Source organism: Schistocerca nitens, chromosome 2, assembly GCF_023898315.1.
Source record: "Schistocerca nitens isolate TAMUIC-IGC-003100 chromosome 2, iqSchNite1.1, whole genome shotgun sequence".
Lineage (NCBI taxonomy): Eukaryota > Metazoa > Arthropoda > Insecta > Orthoptera > Acrididae > Schistocerca > Schistocerca nitens.
Genome location: NC_064615.1, coordinates 1,001,952,624 through 1,001,964,973, shown reverse-complemented (window position 1 = coordinate 1,001,964,973; position 12,350 = coordinate 1,001,952,624).

Sequence of the window (12,350 nt, the reverse complement as noted above, 5' to 3'; positions counted from 1 at the left end):
TTCTCGGGGAGAAAATTATGATCGCGGCGCCGTCCGCTAACATCGGAAGTTCACCTATTTTCGCCACTTCACATTATAGCAGTGGCTTCTGTGTTTTTACATCTTCTTAATACTTATTCTATCACTGTGCTTTGTTTCGTGGCAAATTGCAAACGTTGCAAGTGTTCCATGACGACTTGGATATTTTTTTATGCCCAAACCTAAGTACAAATATAGTCTTAAGTAAAAAATGTGCTATACTGTGGTCACAGAAACCTTGCTAAAGTTTACCATAAGACTTTTCTTCCCACATATTTTGGCTGTATACCAGTATGAGGAAGATCAGCAGATGTATACATTCAGAAAATCTTAAAACTTAAAAAAAGCCGCCTGATGCATAGCAAAACTAACACCAAGGAATTTCTACCAAAAACAAATTCAAAGGATTGAAAATAATAATGGTATCAAATTTCTACATACAAGAGACAATATTTATTTTAATGATAAATTGTACAGCATCTTTAAACAGAGTTTTTAGAGCCACAGCATAAGAAATAAAGCAAAAGATTGAAAATGGCAGATAGGGACACTACAAATGCAGGAAGGTTACTTTTATAACAGACTTCCACTTAGTAGAAAAGCATAAAGGAACTGGGCAGCTTCAAAAGAAAGCTGAAGAAACATCTCATTTCTATATGTTGATATAAGGTGCAGCAGTACTTGCAGGTAAAAGTATAGGACAAATGTAAAGTAGGAAACAAACCGTTTGAAAGAAGAAAAGGGAAACCAAAGTGTAGCGCCAAAAATACAGAAGAGAACATATAGAATATGTGTATCTGTTGCGAATACGATTTAAATGAGTTTTCGCTACTGTGAACTGCGACCATTTGGGGCAACTTTGTCCCAACAGAAAAAAGATTAATTATATTCCTCCAGAGATTATGCTGAAGATACTGGAGATCCAGTTGTTTCTATAAACTTCGCTAGCATGTAAAACCCCATTCTAAATACTCCAATAAACGACTATACGTGTTTAAGAAAATCGCTCTTATCTAGTCACAGATTAGCCAAGTGACCCCGTATACATCCAAACAATGTTTTTCAGTTTAACCTCACTTTGAAGCAGGCGCAGTTCTTATTTGTGTGTATTTGAGAGTAGTGAGAACGACCACAAATGCAGAAAATGCAGTCCTGGCAACGACTTTGCACTGTGTTTAAAGAAGAAGAAGACAAGACTCTGGTCCAGGGTATGGCTTAGAGATTTCTCCATGAAAATATCCTAAACTCTCAGAACCCAATGATTACATCAATGTCCTTCGAATGGACAACGAAACTTTTTAAAACTTATTAAGTCCCTCCTAAAAGAGCAACCTTGCCTGTCAAGTGCGCTTTCATGTAGCCACAGATGTGTCAAACAAATGCGTACACATACTAAGAAAGCTTGTCAATATAACCTTACAATTGAAGCAGACGCTTTTCGTGTATGATTTATTTTGACACTAGTGGGAATGTCTACAAACGCAGATGAAGCATTTCTAACATTGCGTCTGGCACTGTGTTCAAAGAAGAAGGAAAGAACACGATGATGCATGGAATGGTTTAAATTGAGGAATGTACTACTACTGGAAACCTGTTAATGGAAATGTTGCATTCGGAACCTAATGATTACATCAACTTTCTGCGGATGGACAGTGAAACATTTAATAACTTGTTTAGTGTTACTTCACTCTCACATTGAAAAAGAAGACACAAGTATGCGAAAATTTATTCTCTTCCACTTGGTCCCCTAATGACAAGTCATTAAGACACAGCAACGTGGGAACACATAACCCACGTCGTCCGCGGAAGAACCAGAGAACTTCGATTTCTTTTATTTCATTACACTCCTCTAGTATGTCACTGTTTGTGTAAAATATTGATGTTGTTCATAACCTCTTCTTGCTGGGAAAGACATGCCATCTCTGCAATTTTGATTATTGTCAGTGTTATTTTGTTTTTATACTTGATCGTAGTTTTCATGGTACAACGGAACTCACAATGCAGTGAGATGAACAGTAATAAACCAGTTTATGACTAAACATATACGGCGAAACGTCGACACAACGTCCACACATCTTGTCAAACTTTCTGCTAATCGAAATTTCTCGTAAACACGTCAAATACGATGTATGCTTGACAAACACGTCAAACTGCACCGTACACGGTCAAATACTTGGCAAGCATAGTGATGATGGTGAAGTCCCATACTGCTTGATAGAGTGTAGGGGAACGATGCGGGAGACCCGCACTGCGTTACTAGGCAAGGTCCTACTCGAGGTGGTTTGCCATTGCCTTCCTCCCACCGTAATGGGGATTAATGATGATGATGATGATGACGACACAACAACAGCCAGTCATCTCGAGGAGGGTGAAAATCCCCGACCCCGTCGGGAATCGAACCCGGGACCCCGTGCTCGGTACGCGAGAACGCTACCACGAGACCACGAGCTGCGGACACAAGCATAGTTAAGTCAAACAAAATGTTTGATTGTTTACGGGTGCCTTAAGTTGGTCACACTGTTTTCCAACTATCTTTTCATGTTGGAAGCATTGCTACGAGGGATTCCCCTCTTTGGTCGTCGTGAAGTAGTACAAGAAGTTTATTGTTTGTGGATATTGATTTCTAACTTAAAAGTTCAAGTAAGTACCAGTTTAGTTTCGTTATTTAACTTTGTCACCGGCCAAAGTTGTCCCATTTTCAGTAAAATACCTTTATTCATATGGTCGTTCCATACAGTATACTGTTGCTTATAGTCTTCAAGTTAGACTATATTTTACTTCGTTTATTTCTTTTTCTTTTTACAAAATACATCGTTAAATAGAGGAACGGAAATAGTAAAAAAATTGGCAGCTGGAGGAACAAGGACTCTTATGTGATGTTTTATGGAAGTATTTGATTGACATAAAGGTAGGCTGACTGCCCCCAGAGGGAGGCAGCAAAGAACATCTCCCATTAAAAACAAACTAAAAAAACACGAAGAAACCAGTGCTGTCAGTGGGAGAAGAAAGAGCAGTTGTTCATAATTTCGTGTGAGTTTGGGTTTCCGTTTCGAAAAATGAAATGAGGCGTGTTGTCAATGTGTGTTTAGAAAAGATGGGCAGACAAGATAAAGAATTGCGTGGTAATCTACCCGGTTATGACTGCAAGGGTGCTGATACGATAGTTTGTAAGTGGGGCAGGAGGCTCGATCTGTGGATATGGAGTGTTTAACGTTTTGGAAGACGAATCACAACTTGTAAATAGCCACAAAAAAGTTTCAGTTCCAATACTCTTAAAAATCTTCATAATACCAACTTCTCAACCATTTTCTTGAAAGGAAACCACCTGGCTACACTACTATTTTCTTTCCATGAGAGGGTGGGTGGGTGGGGGGGAGTCGGGGTGTAGCCGACACCCCCGGGATAACAAGGCCGCCCAGCAGTGTTAGTGACGTCACACTAAGCGGCCCATAGCCGACGCAGCAGTCCACGGACACCTCCGTACAGACGCGCCTGATGCTAACGATCTTCTGTCCGTCATACAGAAAGGAGCGAACTATAATTCGAACCAAAGACCAAATTATATATATTCTTGTAAACAGCATAAAGGTTCATAATACCGATTACATATACGGGCAGGAATAAGTTTAATCGATTGAGGAACTTTACCACTATTTTATAATTGTCAGAACACTATTTAGCTTTAAAACTCGCATACAGTTGGTGACAAATGTCAACTGACAGCAGGACTTAACATTTTCAAGCTATTACACTGAAAGTAAACTATCTTAAACACTGTCATACATAGCAAAACCCTCACAACTTTCGTTTACAATAAGGTAACAAGAGTTCGCTTTATCTCATAAAACACATGACTATTGTGAATTTACTCATATGTTCATGGTGACAGCTCTTTTCAAGAATTTTTACAAGTGTATCCCCAGTAATAAAGAATGGAAACAAAAGATAGATATCAAATATTCTCCTTTTAACATAGACATCACTGAACACAAGATTCTGTCTTGCACTGTGATACTAAGGGACTGCTCTTTCCTTTAAGAACAGCCTCACAATTTGAGGTTCACTCTGCTATTGAAGATACACTTCTTAAAACAATATTAAAAATGTTATGAAAGGTAAGGAAATGAAAAACAACCAAGTGCATTACGTGTAAGAATGTGAGCAAAAGGCTGAGGCTCTCTTTACTTACCATTTTCAATTTCTCTACAGCTTATTTCCTTTTCCACATAGAAATCACCAACTGCAAGTCTCATTATTGCTGTCTGTTACTAACAAAGTGCTTTTCTATTTAGAAAACCTGACAATTTGATGTTCATTCTGGTACTGAAGATAAACACTTTTCAGAGGAGTTCTAGAACCTATTCCTGCCCGTATATGTAATCGGTATTTCGTTATGAACCTTTATGCTGTTTACAATAATATATATAATTTGGTCTTTGGTTCGAATTATAGTTCGCTCCCTTCTGTATGACGGACAGAAGATCGTTAGCATCAGGCACGTCTGTACGGAGGTGTCCGTGGACTGCTGCGTCGGCTATGGGCCGCTTAGTGTGATGTCACTAACACTGCTGGGCGGCCTTGTTATCCCGGGGGTGTCGGTGTACCCCCCCTTGCTGCCAGGTTCAGGTGCCTTTTGCGACTGTTGAAGATACTTTACCCACTATCATCCTCAACAAACAACTCATGTTTCCTTTAAATATCGAAAGTTATTGGGTGACAATATCCAAGGAGACTCTGATATTGTACGTCTCAAATTTAGAGAACAGTGTTGATAGCATTTCACTTGAAAACATGTGGAATTACAATGAAATTAACGTGACAGATGATTGTAGAAGTAGGAAAGCTTTTTCAAGATGAGAAATAAGACGTGGAGCAACTAATGGCTTTCTCAAGAATACCAGCATTGATTATCATGTGTAGTAAATGAAAATGTCGTGTGACTAGGGCCTCCTGTTGAGTAGACCATTTGCCAGCTGCAATTCTTTCGAGTTGATGTCACTTTGGCGACTTGCACATTTATGGTGATGAAATGATGATGATTAGGACAACACAACACCCAGTTCCTGAGTGGAGAAAATCTCTGACCCAGACGGGAATCGGACTCGGGCCCTTAGGATTGACATTCTGTCACGCTAACCACTCAGCTACCGGGGGTGGACTTCGTATGTATTAGGATAGTTACTACAACCTTATGTTGTATACAAGACACAGAAGCTGTGGAACACCTGAGTGGAAGGTGGTCCTTATGGTGCATGCTATAATCGATCAAACAGGGGATGGTTGACTCCACGTCATTTAAGGACTGGTTTTATAGTCTTGTGCTTCTTGGGTTAGAAAAAACAAAATGGAAAAAAGTTGTTGATAGGAGACATTTATCAAGTCAGAATTAGCATGGAATTGCTTGCAGCCTGTAAAGAAAATTTCATTGTTTTAGCTTCCTGCCAACCTGAAGACCCATGGAGTACCATTGAGCAAGGATATTTAGGTTGATTTTCTTGTTGCATGGAGAAAAAGTGTGACAGAAGCCTCAGGGACTTGCATCCCAGGGCTTTGCCACACACCATTTCTGCTGCTGAAGCACCGAAGCCATTTTTGAATACAATTTGTGGCCTGAGTAATACCAGTGGCAATGTTGTTAACCAGGAAGACTTCTGACACACTAATGTTGACTTGAGTATTCTGTGCCAGCATTCCATGATGTTGTTGCTTGCCGGGTGATAACTGGTGGAAGAATGATGAGTGAATCCACATAAAGCAGCAAGTTTGTTGAATAAGAAGACTCAAATTGTCAACCTTGATCTATCATCACCTCTGTTGGGCACCCAAAACTTAAAATTCATCTAGTCAAAAAGACTTTTGCCACTGTCTTTGCGGAAATGGCCTTAATAGGTGTGGCTTTGACCCAGCGAGTAGACCTATCAGTAGGCATGAGAATATATTTAAATCCTTGCACTGGTGATAGTAGTGCTATGATTTCTCTATGGACATGAGAAAAACAATCTGTTGGTCTCAGAAAGAGCCCAGAGGTTTGTGGCGTGGTGACCAACATTGGTCGACTGACAACCATAAATGACACTCACTTCGTACTCCCACCCAAACATACTTGTCCATTATTGTATGAATAGTCATGTTGGCTCCAGAATGCGTGATGTCATAAATTACATCAGAAACCTTTCCTACAATGGAAAGGAATGTAAGGTTAGGGTTGACGCTGAGAAACTTCATACGAGTCGAGGTAGTTGTCGTATGTGCTTGTTTCACTTGCATTCCAGTCATTTCCTTCATAAGGAACTCATGTAAGTCCTTATCTATTTCCTGGGCCATAGCTAGGTGGGTTAGATCCACTCTTGCAGAGTGTGTTAATTCGTAAGAAGCTGGTGACTATGTTGTCAGCTCCTCACAGGTGATGGACACAGGCAATGGAAATTGGTAATGAGTTGTACAATGAACTCAAACTGGCAGAAATCCCAAGAAGTGCAGGAATTGAGAGTTGTGAAACAGCAAAGGAACAAGTTTATGGTCTGTAAAGACAGTTAAATGATGTGCTTGAACTTATGGTCAGAAATGTCTAATTGCTTGATAGGCTACTGACAGCTCATGGATGCAGGCACTCCATTTAATTTGTATATCAGACAACTTATGGGAAAAAAATGAGAAGTTGCCATAACACTTTTACCTTCTGTTGTAGCACTGCCTCTATAGCAGTCTGGCTAGCATCTATGACCACAGAGGTGCTGAGGGAAGAGGGTGAACAAGGAGGACAGCCTCTCACAAGCAGGATTTGGTTCTGTGGAAAGCAGACAATATTTCAGGTGTCCATGTGATTGAGTGCTTTCCTGGTGGAGTGATGCTGGAAAGTGCTGCTGTGAGTGTGGCCTGAATTACTGCTGCATGTGATATGTGGTGCCTGTAAAAATTAGCCATGCCTGAGAAATATTATAATTGTTGACACGTTTTAGGAAGGGGAAAAAATTACAAGCCCACCTTAGACTGAAAGGACCTGCAGCAGTCACACAGTGTCCCAAAAAGTGCAATTACTGCTTCTGAAGCATGCACTGGTCACTGTTTATCTTCAATCCATAATCATAAAGCTTCTCAAAAATAGTCTGTTGGTGAATTTCATGCTCAGTAGCAGATACATAACAAATTCACACATCGTCGAGGTACACAAGGCAGAAATTCAGGCCACAGAGAACCTTGTCAACAAAACATTTTCATGTTTGTGCAGCATTCTTAAGACTGAATATGGCATGTACATATTCAAACATGCTAAAATGCTTGATTACTGCTTTCTTTTGTACATCATTTGGTGCTGCTGGGATCTGATGATATCCCTTTCGGAAGTCAGTAATATTAAATATCTGTGAGCCGGCCAAGCAGCCATAAAATCATGTAAGTGGAGTATAGGCTAGTGATCAAGTCTGGTGCACTTGTGAAATTAGATCACCAAAACTGAACTGTTGTGGAATAGTCTGAAGGTCACCTGAAATGCCCAGTACATGTCTCAGAGCTGTAGTGTCCATGTTGGTAGTCAAAGTGATCTTGTTGTTGATTAGCTTATCATCTGCGGGAACTACAGTCCACAACTGATACAGATGGTGTAAGTATTATAAACTTTATTATTTGAATCAAACATGAAAATCAAGGAACAAAGTACTTAGGAGAAAACCAGAGAGATCTCACTGGGAGCTCCTTTAGCAGTGGTGTTTTTGCACCTGCTGCCGAACATGCTGAGATCCTCTCATGTGGGGCTGTGGTTGTTGCTGACCTAAAAGCATCTTCTACAATTACCATATGACCATGTACAATTTCGCTATTCATGTGAAGTGTAGCCTCCCATATGGACACAGTTATGTTGTAACAGTGAAGCAAAACCCTTACTGAGTATGAGGTCAGCAGTGTCAGAAATCAGGAAAGTCCATCAAAAATTCTGTGAGAATCAGAAATTTGTGACTGCATCTAGGTGCCAAAATGTCAGAATTCTCATACTGTTTGATGTTGTGAGCCATGATTGTATATATGATCGGTTTCTTGATGTTGCAGGAAGAAAACTGAGGTCCAAACCTGTGCCAGTTAAACCAACTAGATCATTCTGCATGCCCTTGATGTACAGCTGGTGTGACGTTGAAACACTGTGAAGAACAGAGTGCCCTTTAGCTGTGTTTGAGCGGGTACATTGGCAATACAAGGGAGTACACTGTTACTGCATAGTAGAGTATGGATGGTACACCTTTCTGGTGGGGTTAGAATTGTTTATAGTAGGGAGTAGACACTGTACAGCAGAGCAGTAGGTCATGCCTAACTTAAGTCACTGCCCCCATGTGGCTGTATGCAAATGGTATCAGCACAGTTTTGCATGCTGACTGACATTATTTTGTGTGCTGCACCATCTGGTAATTTCAGTGCTGCTGGGATGGCTGGAGCTTCTTGGAGTTGCCGCTGAAGAGTGTTGACCCTGCACTCATTTATTCATCAATAGAAGCTGCTGCTCCCTAGCAGCGGCATCCACAACCATATTGACAGTACCGTGTTGTCCTGTTTGTGGGGGTCCACTTGCGTCTTTGAATGATAGAACATGATAAAATTGATCCATAATCAGTAATTGTGAGTCAAAAGGTGAGGAAATACTGAAAATCCCTGTGGTTTCCACTCCAAAAGATAACTGACTCACCCAAATCTTCATGGAATCCAATGATCGTAGGAGATGCCAAAAAGTGGAAGAGGGCTTGTCATGAATAGTTTTATCCAGCAGCACTTATCGAAAGCGAATGTCTGTTGGTTTGCACACTCAGAAAAATGTCCTGTTTTGTACATGTGTATATTTACCCTCAGAAGGCATGCTGTGCACAACATTTGAAATAACAATAAAGTTTGTGAGTCCAATGCTCCAGTAATGAGGACGAATAGCATGTTATCATCTGAGATACCACAGGCCTTAAGGGAAAGCTCAAAAAGCTGGCACCAAGATCAGGCTGTTGCAGCATGTACAGTGATGCAGTGAATTTACTACTCAGGTCAGAAGCTGCAACGCAGCTTTGTGGCAAACTGTCTGTGAGATGCATAAGATGTGAAGTGCCTGCCACTTGCCTGGAAGTTAACACTGGCTGTGGAATAGTCTGAAGGTAATCTGAAACACCCAGTAAGTGTCTTGGAGGTGTAGTGCTCATGTTAGTAGCAAAATGATCTCATTCTTTATTAGCTTATCGTCTGTGGGAACTATCATCCACAACAAAATACAGTTTATTACTAGAATCAAATGCAAAAATAAAGGAACAAAATACTTGGGAGATAACCAGAGAGATCTCACAAAATTATGGGTAACAAATAAACAAAGATGCTGTTAGATCAATTGTCACTTATGAACAAAAATAGTCCACACTTTCAGTTACTGATTTGACTGCTTATGTCACCACAATGTATGACCTGTAGTTTTTCAGGTATAAAAATAGGAATAAATGAGTCCAGACCTATTAGGAGAGGATATTACTCTGTTTTTGACTGGTTAACTTCATTCTTTTCTGATCTCATAAATATACTTCCCCTATATCTATCACTTCCATTCAATAAAATATTCAGTAAAGTATCAGTACTTAACTTAAACTGCCCTTTTTCTGCTTTAATTTATGTTACATTATTACTTCATAAATTAAGTAGGCCTACAACATTCACCAACTGATTAAAAAATATTTTCCAAAAAATAAAACTAAATCAGCTAAATTTGGGGAAGCATTAGCCAATTTAAGAAAAACAGAGTTTTTTAAACAATAATGATTGACTTTGTGCCATAATGTACTCAGAAAACCTTCAATTACCATATAATTTTTTTGTGTTTGGAAGCAAAAATGAAGGACTTAAATCAACTTTAATCCTGAAAAACCGAAAAAGTGGTCCATAGTTGGTCCAGTTTACAGTATGTATAAATGCTCAAATTTTCTGCAGTATGGCTAACACAATACTTGCTTACTGCAAAAACCTGTTAACTCCATTTTAGCAAGTTCTGAGACAAATGAATTTTTAGTTTCTTTATTAAGCCTCAAATAATTGTGTCATCAGAGGAATTGTTGGACTGCAGTAATTAACTAACAATGATGATGTCTAGAAAAGCTTAATGAACTGACACATTTGACACTGATAGTTCTTAGGTTTATAGAAGATGAGATTGTAGTTCCGAAAAAACATTTTCCTATAAGTTTTTTCGCTGACAGACTTGAAATACTTTCATTCTTCCTTGTACAGACTGTAAATTTCAGCTAAACTTATTTTGGGGTCTAGGTACATTAGTTTTGTAGATTTCCTTGAGTAATGATATTCCACTGTAGGAAACTTTTCTGTGTAAGTGTACTTGAAATATCTGTACGTCATCTTTTTGGTTTTATTCTGTGGGATTCTTTTCCCTTCCTTATTGCTTCATACGAAAAGTCCACTCTTGCCCCTACCTTTTCCTTTTTATGCACTGTCAGTGACCATCAACCGAAATTCATGAAGTTTTAATAAAGGAGTTCTTGCAGACTCTTGACTTATTTACTATCTTTATTTGAGTAGTATACCTTACAATCTTTATGTTGTTTCAGTGTGGAGATTCACTTTCATTTCTTTAAAATGTAAATATGAAATAAAATTAATGTATGCTTTTTTAAAACGACAGTGTATCGTAAGAATTCAATCTGCACTTAGAGTATCATTTTATTACTTACCTCCAATTTCATGTTTTGTGGATATCATTTATATTATTACGTGAAAATTTGAGTCACCTGCATTGTTGCCAGCTGTTGAGAATATGAAACACAAATTTATCATAGTATGCTAATAAAATTTCTCTTTGATATCTTTCAAATAATGGACAATAGCATTTACGTCACACTGTTTAGCTAGGACAATAACAATTACGTCACACTGTTTAGCTAATGTCGCACTTCTCTGGTAGCTGAGGCTTACCACAGTCTAGTTATAAAATTTATCACTGTTACATTATGTATTTTTTCTACTGAAATCCATTAAGTGCACTTGAAAAATCCATTAAGTGCACTTGAAGGATTATCATTGTTCAAATAATTTCAATTTGCCAGTCACCAAAGTGCACCTTACTCTATAAAATGTTCAACAATGCACTTAACAGATTTCTGACCAATCTGTTTCATTTCTTGGAATGAGAAATGCACTTAACTGGTTTCTACAGACAAAATATATTCATTTGCTCATACAGAATGCATAAATAACCCAAAAATGACCAAATCTGCACTTAAAATTTTTTTGCTGTAAGTATACGTATTGATGTCATAGGCTCTAGACCTCCATCCAATGGCCAGTGTTACCTATTGACAGTGATTGACTGTTTCACCTGTTGGTCAGAAGCAGCACCTGTAGATAACATATTAGCCGAGACTTTAGCTTCCACCTTCATCTGCATCTGGATATCAAGTTTCAGCTGTCCTCTACATGTGATGATGGCTCGCGGAAGCCAATTCGAGTCCAACCTGTTCACTCAGCTTACTAAATTCTGTGGCACAATACACCATAAGACCACAAGCTACCACCCAACCAGTAATGGGATGATGCAACACTGGCACCATTCTATGTAGGCAGCCCTCATGTGCCACGATAAAGATTGGATTACCGCTCTGCCGGGTGATCAAAAAGTCAGTGTAAATTTGAAAACTGAATAAATCACGGAATAATGTAGATAGAGAGGTACAAATTGACACACATGCTTGGAATGACATGGGGTTTTATTAGAACCAAAAAAAAAAAAAAATAAAAAAAAATAAAATAAAATACAAAAGTTCAAAAAATGTCGGACAGATGGCGCTTCATCTGATCAGAATAGCAATAATTAGCATAACAAAGTAAGACAAAGCAAAGATGGTGTTCTTTACAGGAAATGCTCAATATGTCCACCATCATTCCTCAACAATAGCTGTAGTCAAGGAATAATGTTATGAACAGCACTGTAAAGCATGTCCGGAGTTATGGTGAGGCACTGGCGTCGGATGTTGTCTTTCAGCACCCCTAGAGATGTCGGTCGATCACAATACACTTGCAACTTCAGGCAACCCCAAAGCCAATAATTGCACGGACTGAGGTTTGGGGACCTGGGAGGCCAAGCTTGACGAAAGTGGCGGCTGAGCACACGATCATCACCAAACGACGCGCGCAAGAGATCTTTCACGCATCTAGCAATATGGGGTGGAGTGCCATCATGCATAAAAAATGTATGTTCCAGCAGGTGTTTATCAGCCAGGCTGGGGGTGATGCGGTTCTGTAACATATCGGCGTTCCTCAAAGAAAAAAGGCCCGATAACAGTAGATGTGGTAAATCCAGCCCATACCGTGAC